We start from the raw sequence: 18,344 nt of genomic DNA on the forward strand, positions 1-18,344 counted from the left end.
GCTCCTCCCTTCCCCGCGAGCTAAAAAAAAGGGGTTTACCTTTGAAAGTCAGCAAAGGCAGCGGCGACGGCAACAGGAACCAAGAGAGGTAGGTGATTTTCAAAAGGAGGGGGTTTCGCAGGAACCAAGAGAGATAGAAAGGAGGGGGTTTTATGGGAACCAAGAGAGGTAGGTGATTTTCAAGAGGAGGTTTCACGGTCTAATTGGATTTTTATTGAACTTTTAGCGACGTAAGGTGATTTCCATCACGAAAAACTATTATTAGCAATGGATATTTCATTTTCATTGCTAATAATTTTCATCAAATTTCTTTTCTTCTAAAAAATTTTTTCTCTAAAAAAAATTAATCAAAAAAATTTTATAAAAAATTAATTTGGGACAAAAAATAAATTTTTTATCACTAATAAATGTTATTAGTGATGTAAAATATTTTTCTACCGCTAATAATTTTTTTTTTAAAAAAATTTTCCCTCTAAAATTTTTTTGTCTAAAAAAATCTAACAAAAAATTTTTATAAAAAAATATTGTGAGATAAAATAAAATTTTTCATCGCTAATAATCATTATTAGTGATGAAAAAAATATGTTTTCATTGCTAATAATTCTTGATAAAAAAAATTTTCCCTCTAAAAATTTTTTTCTCTAAAAAATTTAACCAAAAAATTAACGATGAAAAATATTTTTACATTGCAAATACTTTCCATAAAAAAAATATCTAAAAATTATTTTTCTTTAAAATAAATTTTATCCAAAAATAAATTTTCTATCATAAATAAATTTTTAGTCAATGCACAGAGCATGTCCACGTCGTTCGATGCATATGCATGTGGGCTCGCATGGCATATGATGGATAGGATTAGATGCACGCCATCTATATTATGATTGCAAATGAAGACGATGAGAACTCCGTTGTGATGTAGAGAGTACAAAAATTTCACAATTTTTGGACAGTTCAATGTGAAGTGGCATGCATGCCGTTTGATACAATGCGGGATAAATGCTAGTCGATGGCCACGATCTTCAAAGTGCAAATGAGCTAGGTTGACCTGTGACCCAATCCGAATCAATCCGATTAGACCAATTTAAAATTTTTTGTCATAAATAATAGGGCATTAGCGATGAAAGTATAACATCCATCAACGATTCATCTCCCTCGACTTTTGCTATGCTCAAATCAATATTTTTTTTTTGAGTAAGCCTGACGGTCCAAAAACTCTTAAAATTTGGGAGTTAGTACAAAAAGAAAAAGGCAGGAAATGAATGGGATGAGTGGTTTGGATAGCTGCAAGTCTGAGTTTTGTGGTTGGTTAAAGAGAATGCTAGTACAATAAAGGAGTAAAAGTCGGCAGAGAAAGAGAAGCGGGGCAAAAGTCGGCAGAAAAAAATTTTCATCATAAATAATCTATCATTTATTTTTTTTTAATTTTTAATTTTGCATCGATTATTTGTAACAGAAAATGTTCATTGTAAATAAATTAGTATTTATGATGAAAAAATATTTTACATCATAAATATATAATTATTTGTCACAAAATATTTTTATCGTAAATAATCTATCATTTATTTTTTAAAATTTCTAATTTTTATCGATTATTTATAATAAAAATTTTTTATCGCAAATAAACTATATTGAGGATGAAAATATATTTTCATCGTAAATATTTTTCTATCATGAATATAGATATTTATGATGAAAATATTTTTATAGTAAATAATTCTGTCACAAAAATTTTATTTTTTTGTAAGAGCCCCTCCAACCGTCTCTTTCTCTCGCATCTCTCTCCCTTCCATCCTCTTTCTTTCTCTCGCACTCCCTCTCCTGCTCCCTCTCAATGCGCTCTCTCTCTCCCATGCCCTCTCTCCCTCTCCTGCACCCTCTCTCTTTCTCTCTCCATCTCCCAAGCCCCCTGCATGTGTGTGTTGTGTGAGTGGAAAATGGAGCTAGAAGAAGAAAAATAGAGGAAGAAGAAGTGGAAGAAGAAAAAGAAAAAAAGAAAAAGAGAAAAATATCTCTTTCTCTTTCTCTCTCTTCTCTCCCTCTCTCATATGCTCTCTCCTTCCCACCTTCTTCCTCCCATGCTCCATCTCTCTCTCTCTCCCGCTCTCCCTCTCTCTCTCTCTCCCATGCGCTCTCTTTCTCTCTCTCTCTCTCTCGCTCATTTCCCCTATTCCCTACTATGTGTGGTGTGGGTGGAACAGAGGAGAAGAAAAAAAAAAAGAGAGGAACGAGGAGAACCGAACTCCTCTCCCTCTTTCTATGTGTGTGCATACATGGATGTGTGTGTGAGTTGGTGGAAAAGAGAAAAATAAAAAAGAGAATAAAAAGAAGAAATAGTAAAAAAAAGGTGGAAAATCTCTTTCTCTCTTCCTCTCTCTTTCTTTCTCCTTCTCATTTCTTCCTTCCTTTCCCTTCTCTTCATCCTTGTCACTGCCATGGGTGGTGGTCGCTATCGTGGATGACCTTTGAACAAGTAAGGATATTAATCATTTCTTTTGTATTATTTAGAATATTATTAGTTAAGGATTAAAGTGTAGGTGTTAGAATTCTTAGAATATAGTTAATTTCTATTAAAAAAATAAATATTAGATGGTAGAATTCTTGTATATAGTGGATCCTATTATGAGTTAGTTAGTAGATGATGAATGAATAATGGGTAAAGAAAATAGGGAAAAAATTGAGAAGGTGAATGCTTTATATTTAGGGGTGGATTGACTCTGCCCAGATTATAAAATTATGACTTTTAATTTTTTTATTGAAAAGATAATTTAAGTTGAAATTTTAATCAAAAATTGTTAATTGATGAGTCAACTTGATGGCAAGATTTGAAAATTTTTGGTAGGGGTTAGCTAAGGGAAATAATTAGTGAAAGAAGAGCTGTTGCGAAAAGAAGAAAATGAAGAAGAGGTTGTTGTATCCTCTCTTCTTTTATTTTCCCCCAAAATAGAGAGATTTTGAGAATTAGCACTTAAGATGATTGATAGAGAGAATTGTTAGAAAGGAGTTCAAACCATTGTTACGGGTTGCTAACCTAATTATAATTGTGGATTATCAGGTTTTAAGAAATTATGATAGACTGATTACTTGTTTGGCCATCAGCATCTTTGAGATAAATAACAGTTATATTTTATGATTAAGTGATTTGAATTAAGTGGATTTGTATATCATCTGTTGATACAATTCGAATTATTATAAGTATCCCTGACATGTTGTCATGATCAACCTGAACCAAATAAGAATTATCATATTTAGTTAAAATAATATCAATTATTATAGAGATATTCAGATCTGATTATGCATGATATTATTATATATCATCTCTATGACATGATATAAATTATGATAAGTGATATTTACATTCCATTATGATCCATCTGAATCAAGTGATAATCATTTTATTTATTTAGAATGATACAGACTATTGTATATGCAATCAAACCGATTGTGCATGAAATTATTGTGTATCATCTCCTTGATATGATGTGAATCACTTAATTGATTTTTGATTTAATTATTCTTGAAACATATATATACTATGACACATTGATTAGTGACTTGAAGCTTATGAGTTGAACTGGATGACTTTACATACTATGATTAGATCAGATTTAATAAATTATGATTATAGTATATTAGAATATATGTATCATAATAGTATCAAATTATATTAGGTTATATTAAAACTATATAAAAGACGTATCGAAAAATTTTTTTTTTTTTGACTTATATATAGTTATTGATATATGTATCATCTGACTCTCAATCTACTGTGTATGATGTTTGGACTTGAGATGTCCATCATCGGATGTAAGCATAGACTTGAGATGCCCATTATGGGATGGAAGCGTGGATCTTTTTGAGATCCCTTGCTATGGAAGATATCATGGCACTATAATAAGGACTGAGGGCGAAAAGAAGTGGATACCCATGCTTAAGTATAATATTATGGAACTGGATATATATATATATATATATATATATATATATATATATATATATATATATATATATATATATATATATATTAGACTTTTGTACTATATACTGCCTTTCATATTATAGCAAAGCTGACATGAGACTGTATCTTAGATATCTTTAATTTCATAACTTTGATCTTGATTAGTTTAATATTGCATACTTATGATGTATTTAAATTATATATCATTATGATTTAGATCTATTTTATAGATGTATCCGTTACTTATTGAGCTATGAATCTCATAAACTTTCACCTGTAATTTTCAGATTCAGAAATTATTTTTGGAGATCAGACCTTGGTGTTTTGAGATTTTTGTGTATAGAGATGAGGTCGGTCTATAAAAGATGGTTATTTTTGTGATAGTTATACTTAATGATGTATAAAACTGATATGGATTACTGTAAAATTAAAATTAAAAATTAAGATAGAAAATAGTTAGTTGTTATGTTATTATCACTATCTGGAGTATGCTATTTTGAATATTATATTGAAGTTTATCAAGTTGGAAGCCTTGCATTCCTATAAGATCAGTACTCTGTAGGTATGCGGTGGTTGTTCACATCTTTTGAATTTTATTTTAATTTATATTTTGGTTTGACGGCATGATAGTTAAAGTGGTATCAGAGTCTAGATTTAGTTTATAAGAATGTATTAGAATCCAGATATGCATTGAGTGTAAGTGGGATAATTATTAGACAATAGAATATAAAAAAATTATTATCTTTGTTATTCTAGGCATAATTATTGATCATAAATTCTAATCTATTTAGAATTTTGAAATAAATTTTATGAATGTTGGCAGTATAATGGTAATGATTGCAGCATTAGAAAGTTTTTTTTAGGATCAAAGTAGTGCAGTGAAAGTGTGATGTGCCCATAACCCTCATGCTTGGTATGATTTGAATTATATGATTGAAAAATTTTTATAATTAGTTGAATATCTTGGTATGATTTGAAAAAGACTCATGGTAATATATATATATATATTTAAAAGATTGGCAGCTGATCAATATTCTTAATGAACTTAGAAATAAATTTAAGATTTCGAATGGATAAGAAATAACATACCAGTTTAAATTAAAATTCTGCTGTTTATATAATTTCTTGCATAAGATTGAAATCAGTTTGGAAGGAGCTAAATGTATGCTTACTACAATAATGCTTTGAAAAGAAAGGAAATGATTTTAGCAAAGATTTCAACACAACATGTAGAAGGATATACAGAATCCAGTGAAATAAATATTGATATAGATTGTTAAAGAAAAAGAAGAAAGAACTAATAGGTTCTTGAAAGTTCGATATTAGAGGGAATGTTGAAATTGAAATTAAGAGAGTTAAGAGAGGACTATATTGGTATAAACATTAAGATGATTCTGATGATCTAGATTAATATATGAAAATGATTACCATTTGGTACCCTAAATATAAAACATCTGAAAAATGCCAAGATCAGCAAATATAGGATCCTTATGGGTAGAACAAGAAATTCCAATTCTTGATACTAAATCTTAGATGCTGGTATTAAGAGTTAATATGAAGTTTAGCAAAACTAACTATTTATAAGTATATTTAAAAATTTATAAAAATTTTAATAAGCTTAGAGATTAAAAATCTTAAGAGTAAGATTCACTATTAAAATTTTAACCATAGATTAGTACGTGAGTATTGATGATGAAATTTATTAGTAGTGTTTCTGATTAGTTGTATGAATTTAGTAACGACGGATCAAGGATGTGATTCGAGTTTGAATATATAAATTTTAAAAATAAAATTTATTTAAGGGGTTAAGAACGCGAGGCACGGCCATTGTCATGCCACGTGGGGCACGGGAGGCCGTGGGAAAGCCCCCTCTCTATCCCTCCCCCTGTTTCGTGGAACAGAAGCTAGCCCTCCCAACCGCCTATTTCTCCCGCATCTCTCTCCCTCCCATCCTCTTTCTTTCTCACGCACTCTCGCTCGCTCGCTCGCTCCCTCTCCGCGCGCTCTCTCTCTCTCCCATGCCCTCTCTCCCTCTTCCGCACCCTCTCTCTCTTTCTCTCACCATCTCCCAAGCCCCCTGCATGTGTGTGTGTTGTGTGAGTGGGGAAACGGAAAAGAAGAAAAACAGAGGAAGAAGAAGAGGAAGAAGAACAAGAAAAAGAAAGAAAGAAAAATGAGAGAAATCTTTCTTTCTCTATCTCTATCTCTTTCGCTCTCTTCTCTCCCTCTCGCGCATGCTCTCGCCTTCCCGCCTCCTCTCTCCCGCATGCTCTCTCTCCCGCATGCTCTCTCTCCCGCTCTCCCTCTCTCTCGCATGCTCTCTCTCCCGCTCTCCCTCTCTCTCTTGCTCATTTCCTCCCTACCGTGTGTAGTGTGGGTGGAACAGAGGACAAAGAAAAAAAAAAAAAAGAAAAAAAAAAAGAAAGAGGAGAACCGAACCCGTCTCCCTCTTCTTGCGTGCGTGCGTGCGTGGATGTGTGTCTGAGTGGGTGGAAAAGAGAAACATAACAGAAAGAAAGAAAAAAAAAAAAAAAAAAAAGTAAAAAAAAGTGAAAAATCTCCCTCTCTTCCTCTCTCTTTCTCCCTCCTTCTCGTCTCTTCCTTCCCTTCCCTTCTTTTCCTCCTTATCGCTGGCATGGGTGATGGTTCCTACCGTAGACGAGCTTTGAACAAATAAAAATATTAATTATTTTTTTATATTTTTTAGAATATTATCAGTTAAGAATTAATGAGTAGGTGTTAGAATTTCTAGAATGTAGTTAATTTTTATTAAAAAATAAATATTAGATGATAGAATTCTTGTATATAGTGGATTCTTATTATGAGTTAGTTAGTAGATAATAGAATGAATAATGGGTAAAGAAAATAAGAAGAAAATTGAGAAGGTGAATGCTTTATGTTTAGGGATGGATTGACTCGGTCCAGATTGAAATTATGAATTTTAATTCCTTATTGGAGAGATAATTTAAGCTAAAATTTTCATTAGAAATTGTTAATTGATGAGTCAACTTGACAGTAGGATTTGAAAATTTTGGAAAGGAGTTAGCTAGGGGAAATAATTAGTGGAAGGGGAGCTATTGCGAAAAAAAGGAAATGAAGAAGAGGTGATTGTATCCTCTCTTCTTTATTTCTATTCGCCAAAATAGAGAGATTTTGAGAATTGGGACTTAAGACGGTTGAAAAAGAAAATTGTTAGAAAATAGTTCATACCATTGTTATGTATTGCTAAACTAATTATGATTGTGGATTATCAGGTTCTAACAAATCATGATAGAGTAGTTAATTATTTAGCTGTCGACATCTTTGAGATAAGTAACCATTACATTTTATGATTAAGTGATCTGAATTAAGTGGATTTTTATGTCATCTGTTGATACAATTTGAATTATTGTAAATATCCCTGATATGTTGTCATGATCAACCTAAATCAAATAAGAATTATCATATTCAGTTAAAATAATATCAATTATTATGGAGACATTCAGATCTGATTATGCATGATATTATTATATATCATCTTTATAACACGATACAAATTATGATAAGTGATATTTACATTTCATCATGATCCATCTGAATCAAATAATAATTATTTTATTCATTTAAAATAATACAGACTATTGTATATGCAATCAGATCTGATTGTACATGAAATTACTTGTATCATCTCCTTGACATGATGTGAATCACTTAATTAATTTTTGATTTAATTATTCTTGAAACATATATATACTATGATACCTAGATTAGTGAATTGGAGCTTATGAGTTGAACTGAATGACTTTACATGCTATGATTAGATTAGACTTAATAAATTATGATTATAGCATGTTAGAATACATGTATCATAGCAGTATCAAGTTGTATCAAGTTAGATTGAAGCCATATAAATGACGTATCGAAAGGAGAAGAAATTTTTGACTTATATATAGTTATTGATATATATATCATCTGATTCTCAGCCTATGTGTATGATGTCCGAACTTGAGATGTCCATCATGAGGCGTAATAGTGGATTTGATATGCCCCCTATGGGGCATAAGCATGGATCTTTTTGAGATCATTTGCTATGAGAGGTATCATGGTACCATAGTAAGGGCTAAAGGCAAAAAAAAAGTGAGTACCACTACTATAATAAGAGGCTATGGTAGCTCCTGGAACTGCTGCCGTAGAATCTATGGCAGCGGTTATCACTAAACCTGCCATATGTTTGATCTATAGCAGTGGTTATAAATAACCAATGCCATAACTTTGATCTTGATCAGATTAATATTGCATTCTTATGATGCATATAAACTATATATCATTATGATTTAGATCTATTTTATAGATGTATCTGTTACTTACTGAGCCATGAAGTTCATAAATTTTTATCTATGATTTTTAGATTTAGGAATCATTTTTGAGGATCAGACCTTGGCATTTTGAGATTATGTATAGAGATGAAGCCGGTCTGTAAAAGATGGTTATTTTTGGGATAGTTATATTTAATATTGTATAAAACTGATATAGATTACTATAAAGTTAAAATTAAAAATTAAGATAGAAAATAGTTAGTTGTTCTATTATTACCACTATCTGAAGTATGCTATTGTGGCATGATAGGACTTGAGGCGGAGCTCTTCAATCATGGCGACGATTTCAATTTGGTGATGCTTGCCGAGGACTTCCCATAGGAGGCCCGAATTGGCGATGAGGTGGGAGCAGGTGGTCCAAAGCTGGTGCATGTTCTGGTTGTGTGAGGCTATGAGGACCTTCATCACATCCTTGATGGATGCTTTCTCCATTATGCTCTTAAATTGCTTCTACACTCAAAGATCAATGAAGAGAACCAAAAACAATAGATTTGTAGTTATGGTGGTGAGAGGAAGAATCCTAGGTTTTTACATTATCATGCCTCCGATCTAGAATATAAATTAAAATATAATTTAGGGATGTGAACAGCTACCACATATCTATAGAATACTATTCCTATAGGCATGCAAGGCTCCCAACCTGATAAAATTTTAATATCATATCCAAAATGGCATACTCCAAGCAGTGATAATAATAGAACAACTAACCATTTTCTATCTCGATTTTAACTTTAACTTTATAGTAATTCATATAAGTTTATACAACATCATTAAGCCCAACTATTTCAAAAATAATCATCTTTTATAGACCGACCTCATCTGTATACACAAATCCCAAAACGTCAAGGTTTGATCCCAAAAATAGTCTTTGAATCTAAAAATCATAAGAGCTTCATAGCTCAGTAAGTAACAGATACATCTATAAAACAGATCTAAATCATAGTGATATATAATTCAAATACATCATAAGAATGCAATATCAATTTGATCAAGATCAAAGTTATGAAATTAAAGATATCCGAGATACCGTTAGCTTTGCTATAATATGAAAATCAGTATATAGTACAAAAGTTATATATATATATATATATATATATATATATATATATATATATATATATATATATATATATATATATATATATATAGTTTCATAATATTATACTTGATGTCATCTCGTCAATCAAATCAAAAGCTTCCTCCTCAGTTTTTCGATTAATGGTACTTCCTGCAACAAGATCAATCATAGAATGATTAGTAGGAGATAAACCATTATAAAAAATTTGTACCTGAAACCAAACAGATAATTGATGATATGGACATCTCCTTAGCACTCCTTAAAATGCTTCCAAGCCTCATACAGTGACTCCATCTCTATCTGCATAAAAGAAGTAATATCATTATGCATCTTTGCAGTCTTGAAAGATAAAAAGTACTTAGCTAAGAATTTTTGAGCTAGAGCATCCTATGTGGTGATAGAACCAGCAGGAAGAGAATGAAGCCAACTTTTAGCTTTGTCACGTAAAGAAAAAAAAATAACCTCAATCTAATAGCATCATTCGACACCCCATTAATTTTAAAAGTATCATAAAATTTAAAAAAATTTAAAATATAGACATTTCAATCATCTTGAATATGTCTACTAAATTAGACAGTAGCTTGAATCATCTGGATTATCGCCGGCTTTATCTCGAAGTTGTTTGCTCGCACGGACGGTCTCCTAATGCTCGAAGCTGCGTCGGCTACCGATGGTGTGATATAATCATTCAACGAATGATGTACTACTTGGATAGCTTCTTGCCATTCCTCAGCTACTATATCTAATCCCGGATCTTCAGTTGCCATATTTCTTTCTTGAGCGCGATTTAGTCTTCAGATTATCCTCTCTATTTCTGGATCAAATGGCACCATGTCACTATATCCAACACGGGTCATGCACTGAACACACATGCAAATAAAATAAAAATCAAAAAGGATGTGATTGTTAGGATTGAAATCAAGAGCAGATAAACACAAGATAATCAGTTCACCAACTCAATCAATACAATATTCAAATAATCATGCAAACTAGATCAATTTTTGTTTCATGTGATGGTGGAGTTTTCTAAAAAATTCACTACCCTTTGGTCCAGGTGTAGCAAAACTATCACTACTTGTTAACTACCCTTTGGTCCAGGCATAATTTAAATAAGCAATGATGCATTAATTTCTATGAAACCCTCTAATTAAAACATGCTACATGCAAAGCGTACTAAAGTTACGGCATGCATAGGAACCTTAATTTAATTCAAACACAAGGTATACAAATCAAGAAGCATTAACATAGAAGTACTTGATCCGTATCATCTATGCCCATTAGATCAATTAGAAGATGATCAATAATCTAAAAGTATTAAAAATAGATTTGCATATATACTCATGAACAAAAATTAAATCTAGAATCCAATCATATTAAATATTGTATCAAAAGAGTGGTTACATCTTAGTTTTAGCAAAAAAAATTTAGTTCACGATGAAAAGAACAAAAACAGCAAATAAAATAGAGATTATTATAAATTAAAGATAATATGGCTGCTTGTTGCTGAATCTACTTCAATTCCTGCTCTTGGCATGAAGATGATTGGTAGAAGATGGCTGGTTGTGAAAAGGAGAAGAAAAGAGAAGAGAAGAGAAAGTGAGGCTTTTTTCCTTGTAAGTGGGGTTGGTGTGAGAGTTTTGGGACTTCCCGGTGAGAGATCTTTATTTAAGGGTTGAGTAGTAAGCTTCTCTCATATTTGTTTGATTTTCTTTTTCATAGTGAAGTTTGCATGCCCCATGGAGATAGGTTTGAGGTCAATCTACGTTATCTTGATTTGTTTATGATATATTTTCTCTCTCTTTTTTCTTTCTTCCTCCCCTAACAAGTGGTATCAGAGCACAACAAATTGGTATTATCATTTTTTGATTGGATTGACCTCAAATGTGTTTTCTTTTGCCTCATGCTTCCTTAGAAGATTACTTCTATTTCCCTTGATCTTTTCTTTGGGATGAGCCTCTTTCTTTTCCTCCTTGCTCCATACTTGTAGATTTTTTTTTTCTCTTGTAGTAAGCTTGGATTGAAATGTTTGCTCAAAATGTTGAATTGAAAATGTATTCATTTTTTATTCATTTGGATCAAGTGACCCCATTGATTTATACAAGATGAGAATAGATAAATCTTTTGATTCTTCGATTGTAGCAACAATATAATCAAATTTAGCATGCAAGCTTCTTAGAATTTTCTCAATAATCTTCTTATATTGAATAGTATTACTATAGCTTCTAATTTGTTTAATAGTTCTAACAATTCTAAGAAAAAAATTTTGATTGTTTTATGATCTTTCGTTGGTAAATTATCAAAATCTCTCTATGAGGATTAAAGCATAATAGATCGAGATAACTTTGTCAGAGCCTTAAAACTCTTTTTTAGAATTTTTTATGCATCTTTAGGTTTATTTGCACCCATAATTTTAGAAAAGATAGTTTTGCTTACCTCATGTTGAATGAGAAGTAAATCTCATGCATCTTTTTTTTGGTTCTCTTCATACCCTCTTTGTTTTGCTTGACTCCATACTACAAATGCTTCTTCATTTGATGGTTCTTTATAGTCACCTTCAACTAAGTCCCACAAAGTTTGAGAGATGAAGTCCTTATTTAAATGCTCCAAAAATCTTAGCTTTCACTATCGAAGACTAGCACTAGGCTAGGTTATATGTAGTTGATGGTAGTATTGTTTGTACTTGCACAAGGCCTTCTTGCCATAATAGAATTGAGTTGACAAGTAGATCTTAGTTAGATGATATGAGATGGAGTTTGGAGGCTTTAGATGACAACTAGAGAGAAAAGAGAACCTTGCTATGATATCAATTTTGTTGGGTGCAAGAAATATAGGGAACAAGATGAAAGAAAGAATTTTTTAGTGGAAAGTATGGGGATTTTCATTCATGCATAACATATAGAGTCATACAAGAGGCCCTTAATGGCTTGTCCATACTAAGACTCCAATCCATCTATTTATAGATATAAAAGATGACTCTTAGGCCCCCACTCACGAATGATGCAAAATTGGATTTTTGATCTCCATATGACTCTTAGTTTATATAAAAATAATTCTTTGATCTAACTCTTAGTTTACTTACCCTCTATTTGGATACGAAGGATAGATTGAAAAAAGAATGGATAGAGGAGGAAGGATGAATGAGCAAGAGGATAGATGGATTTGCCATCCATTTTCTTATATGTTTGATAAAACATAAAAAGATGGATAGAAGGAGGAATGAAAGAAAGGATGATATTTGTATGACATTTTTACCAAACTATCATTTCATTAAAAATATTATTATTATTCTTATTGATTTATAATACTTATTTATACTAATAAAATATAATAATTTATAATCTTTATGATTTATAATTATATAAATATTTGATTTTAATTTAATTTAATTTAATAAATATCTGATTAGCAGCAGGAATGCCTCGGAACCCATTGAATTCAGCAGGATCACCGTACCAGTTTTCACCCCCACTCTTCCCGAGGCCGGCTCGAAGGGGGAGTAAGAGCTAAGCAGGTCCTGGTGGTGGTGAGGGTCGAGCAGGTTAAGCCCTGGTGGGCTGTCGGGGCCATAGAAGAGGCGGCGGAAGAAATGGTTGTGTGCGGCAAGGACGCAGGTGCATGTGGATGAGGTGGCCGTCAAAGTTGAATGCGACGTCGCTGAAGGCTTGGCCATTGATGAGGAGATTGAGGTAGTCCACAGAGAGATTTGAGGGACTCCAACTGTTAATTATGAGCTAGCTATAGATCGTTTCAGGAGGAATGGATGAGAGTTGGGAGATATAAAGAGACAGGACCAAGAGAAATCTGAGGAGGGAGGGGAGACATAGAGGAGTGAGAGTTCTTTCTCTCTCATGACCCCATTTCTTTCTACTGCACTGGTACATTCACCACCAGCTGTGACTACTTGAGTCTTGTGGGATGGCGAACTCTTTTTTTTCTTTTCTTTTCTTTTTTCTTTCTTTCTTTCTTCTTTTGTCTCCAGGAGAGGAAAGAGGGGAGAGTAAATTGGGGGGACATAGGGGACAATAGGATGCTTAAATCAGAGGGAAAGTGACACTGACCGAGTGGGTGCCACTATGGAAGAAGGCGTCATGTGTGTGCCGGAGAGAGAAAGCAAAAATTTGGAGATCAGAGGGTATAATTTATATATGGAAATTGTTTAAATCTATTGATGATTTACGACATTTTTTCTACAAATAACATTAATTTTATGCAAGTGTCAAATAATTGGATGGTGTTTGTGTTGGAGGGTTAAAAAGAAAAGAAAATGAGTTAGTCTCGGGCGGGAAGAACCAAGTTAACCACATCAATATTATTATTATTATTTTTTCCATGCAGGCCATTTATTATATGTTGGTGTGTATTTGATCATTAAATTAGGAGTCTTATATATGTGACATTACTAATAATTTCTTATTGTACGGTAAGAAAATATATAAGCATATCAAATCAAAGAACACTTTAATAACAAATTAGAAATAAAAGCAAAAAGATAGTAATTAATATGAAAATTAATAATAACTAAGGACTGGTTTCGTTTTACGGAAAATTGGGGAGGTGGGGCGGGGGGGGGGGGGGGGTATGGTTAACAGAAAGTAGAAAAATTTTTTTATTTAGTTAAAATTTTTGAAAAAAAAAATGAAAAAAGTATTTTTATGATAATACAATTCTCATGATTTATGTGAAAGAAAAATCCATGTAGAATATGGGTTTTTGAAATTTTCATTGGATGGAAATTGAAGGAACTTTTCCTGAAAATACCCTTTTAAAAGCCATCTATAGATCTACAACTGAAATAAATATTCTTTTCATCACCACACCTCAAACCTTTCTCCATTACGATCTATGGTCAAAAATATCTTTAATCATCATAATTTTTTATTTGTAAACAACCATACTGTATATAATAGTATAAGATTTTTTTTGTATTAAAAATATAATAAATATTTATATAATTTTTTTAGAAAAGTAAATACTCAATCAAATATAAGTCACTTTTTCATGATCAGTCAAATATATCAAAATTACTTTTCAAACATCATATTCTCAGAAAATTAACTTTTCAAAAATAACATTCTGAGAAAGAAAAAAATTCTTCTGATGAATCAAAGGAGCCCTAATTCTATAATACTGGTGTCCATTCACAGTAACATGCAATAAGAAAGGGCTAGAGATGCAAATCTAATTAGCAAGAAGATACAACATAGATGATGTAGAAGAAATCATATATACTACCAGAATATGCTATAAAAAAAAATTTCATGAATTTGTAAGTAGTGACAGTACACATGTAATGCGAAATTACTTTTTTTAAATGGGTTACTCTTTTAGTAGTTCAAAATTTAAAATTCCAAGATATATTAACTGTAATAATAGTTCTTTCTCCAATAAGTAAGAATTTCTTCATCTCAATCTAATTCAGTTCACTAGTCAAGCTTCCTAAATCCTTGTCTTGTGATAATGGTGCCACAATATTTTCCTGAAGTAAAAAAAAAATAGTGTGCACAGACGATTGGAGGAGAAAAATGATAGATCAGGGCAGACATACTATTCGGTCTAAGACAATACATGGCATGTCTATATATATGATTTCTCATTCTGAGAGGAATGTTTTTAAGCCTTGAACATAACAAACAAGAAGGAAATAAGAAATCCTGAATTCGGTAGTCACACACAATGTTGCATTCATATGATACAAGATACTGTCTATAGCGGATGCTGTCTGTCTGTAGCTGAATGATGTATCTTTTCTACTTATAACGGTAACTTGTAGCCAAAAAGAAGATCATGATGAATAGAAAATTATGCTGATCAAACAAGAAAAACTATTCATGCAGTAAAGCAGCATTGGTGGGAAGGAAAGAAAAAAAGGCTTATTTATTTTTTTTATTTTCAACTCATTATATTATCCCAATATCCAAAATAAAATTAAATAAATGTAGTGAAGAAAGAGGAACTCAAACCCTATTAAATGGATATGTTATTCCTACTGCTCTACGTTAGGAGTGGCAACCTGTCAGCAGCGCAGAAGATGAACTCAACTCAAACAGTGAGGATGGAGATTTGTGCTTTGAATGTGTGGAGAGTTGGGACCAAAACATGTAGTTAACAAAATAAATCTATAGCCCATGTCACATATATATACCAACAAGAAAAGGGGTGACAGAGCAAAGGGAGGAGGGGATGGGGTTAGATTGACCTTTATCTCTTTGATCATCCAATGCCTGCATAGATTCCTCCTTGTCTCCCTCTTCAAATGCCTCACATGCCCTTGCACCCCTCATAGCCTAAACTCATACAGTATTAAACAGATAAAAAGATGGAACTGAAGTTCTCAAATAGAAAAGAAATCCAAGATTAAATACTAGATTTAATACTACACTTGAACCTTGCTAACTATTCCAACATGAGAAAATGAAAACGGAACCACAACCTCAAGACAATATAGAATGGAAGAAATATTTACCTATTGTTGCGGTCAATCCCCTCGTCGCCTGGTCGTCGGGAACGAATGCCTGCAAAAGAAAGTCCGCACTGACCGGAGGCGGCTCCGGCGGGGACCCTCCGGCGGTCAAGTCAGAGAGAAGACTGGGCAATAGAGAGCTCAATCGAGAGAGAGAAAGAGAGAGAGAGAGAGAGCAAGCCTGGGAGTTTTTTCCTCGGAGCCCCTAGCACTGTTGCCTTCCCCGATATATATAGTGGAGTGCGGTATGGCGCCGTCATTAATGGCGCGGACAATTGAAGAATTGTCAATTCACCGTAGACTGTCAGAGTCACCGTAAAGATGTCAAATCGCCGTGAGGCTGTCAAATCGCTAGGGTTGACCCATGCTCTAAGTGGGATAATGCCCCTAGGCGGCAGTGCCGCATGCTGTTATCAGGACCGACAGTCTCTGACAGTAGTACGACGATCGGAGGAGTCGACCGACCTTGGGTCGGTGGCCAGCTGAGGGGCGTCGGGTAGAGATTCGGACCCTCCGACGGTCAGTCGGACGTGTCGTGGGAGTCGGGCATCGGACCTCCTGGTACAGTCGGTCGGGAGGGCAGAAAGGGTCTGTCCGACCGACGTACCTTCGGTTGGTCGGCCGGTTTCAGTCGGTCGGTCGATCGGAAGGTCGGTCGGTCGGTCGATCGGTCGGTCGGTCGATCGGTCAGTCGGTCGGTCAGTCGGTATATCCCAACAGTTGCCCCCCTCACTCCTGAGCCTGACGTCGCATTACCCCGTGCCACCACGCAGGCGAAAGGAGTGGATTCCTTGCCACGTCCTGGATCGAGTTTGCCGATCACACCGACAGATGGTCCGGTCAGGTCAATGTCAGACGTCCCGTTGTTGGATGATGGGACGTCAAACAATCTGGTGCTAGGCGATCGGGTGCCGGACGATTAGGTGTCAGGAGATCGGGCGTCGGACGATTCGATGTCAGACGATCGGACGTCGGACGATTCGGTGTCAGACGATCGGGCGTTGAACGATTCGATGTCAGACGATCGGGCACCAGACGATTCGGTGTCAGACGATCGGGCGTCGGACGATTCGATGTCAGACGATCGGGTGCCGGATGATTCGGTGTCAGACGACCGGGCGTCCGATGCTTTTTTGGGGAACGCAAACCGCCGCCCAGCGCCGGTTCTGAGACCGTGGGGCGCTGTCAGGCGTCCCATCGGGAATGCTAATCACCGCGGGCGATTTAACTCTGAACCGTGGCCCTTTCGCCACATGTCGGAGGTCGTTGGGCCGGCATCCTCTGCATTTAATGAAGGCGGTGCGGCCTTCCCGGGATGCCGCCATGTGTCACCCATCCGGGAGATCTCGTCGGCGCGGGGTCATCTTGGCCATCGAACGGCCCTATATATATAGGACCACTTGCGCTTGAAGCCCCATCTTTGACGATTTGCTGTGGAGACTCTGCCTGAGTGCTTCTTCCGTCGTCGCCGGCAGCTGCCTTCTCTTCCGCTCTCGCAAGGGTCCACCCAGGGTTCGTGCTTCCTCCTGTTTTGCCTTAGCTTTCCTTTAAACCTCCTTCCTTCCGTTTCCTTCTTCTTTGGTCTCGCCTTTCTTGGTTCTGGTGCGATGGCCGGAAACTCATCTCGGGGGGCTCGATCGGAAAACCCGACCGATGACCCTCGGTCGGCTCCGGAAGTTGAGGTTTTCTCGCTTTCGGGGCCGAACGTTGATCGGCTTCGGGATCAGTATCGTATCCCGGAGCAGTTCCAACTTTCTGCCCCCGGGGTCGGCGGTCAGGTTAACAACCCTCCGTCGGGCCAGGTGGCGCTGTACGTCGAAGATCTTCGCACGGGTCTTCGGCTTCCGATTTCAGAGTTCATCCGAAATCTGCTGGATTATTACAGACTTTGTCCGGTGCAACTGGCGCCGAACTCTGTCCGTCTAATAATCAGCTTCGCCCTGTTGTGTCAGCTTCTGCCGACCAACCCTCGTATCTCTCTCTTCCGGGCATTTTTTATCCTCCGACCCCACCCTAAGGCCCGAGGGTGGTGGCTCTTCAACCCCCGGAAGGGTCTTTCCTTCATCACTGGCCTTCCATCGTCTATCCACGGGTGGAAGAACCAGTTTTTCTTTGTTTCATCTTCTTCTCCCTGGGGCTTCCCTTCTCACTGGGGCGTGCCCCGAACCGAGGCGAATGAGAACAGCCGGGTGGAGGCGGACGACCGGGAGGACTTCCACCGACTCAAGGACATGTCGGTCCCGAAGCAGAGGGAGCTTGTTACCGAACAAGCCCTCTATGACGCTGGCCTGAGCTTGGTCCCCCGTCTAGGTATCGCCCGATCCACCGGTCGTCTCTTCATTTGGCTTTCGTTCTCTTGCTTATATTAATATTTCTGTCGGTATCGCAGGGACACCGTCGAGGATGAGGCCGACCGACGTCGAAATCTGGCAGTATGCGGTGAGGAAGAGGCCGGCATCGGGGGCCGAACCTTCACGACCATCGAAGAAACCCTCC

General features: G+C 35.7%; 1 pseudogene; it reads right to left on the minus strand.

Annotated features, from left to right (window-relative positions):
* The window catches only part of LOC114914571 (BTB/POZ domain and ankyrin repeat-containing protein NPR5-like), a 33,689-nt pseudogene extending 20,631 nt beyond the window's left edge, over positions 1-13,058 (minus strand).
* Between the last annotated feature and the right edge of the window lie 5,286 nt (positions 13,059-18,344).

This window comes from Elaeis guineensis, chromosome 10, assembly GCF_000442705.2.
Source record: "Elaeis guineensis isolate ETL-2024a chromosome 10, EG11, whole genome shotgun sequence".
Taxonomy (NCBI): Eukaryota; Viridiplantae; Streptophyta; class Magnoliopsida; order Arecales; family Arecaceae; genus Elaeis; species Elaeis guineensis.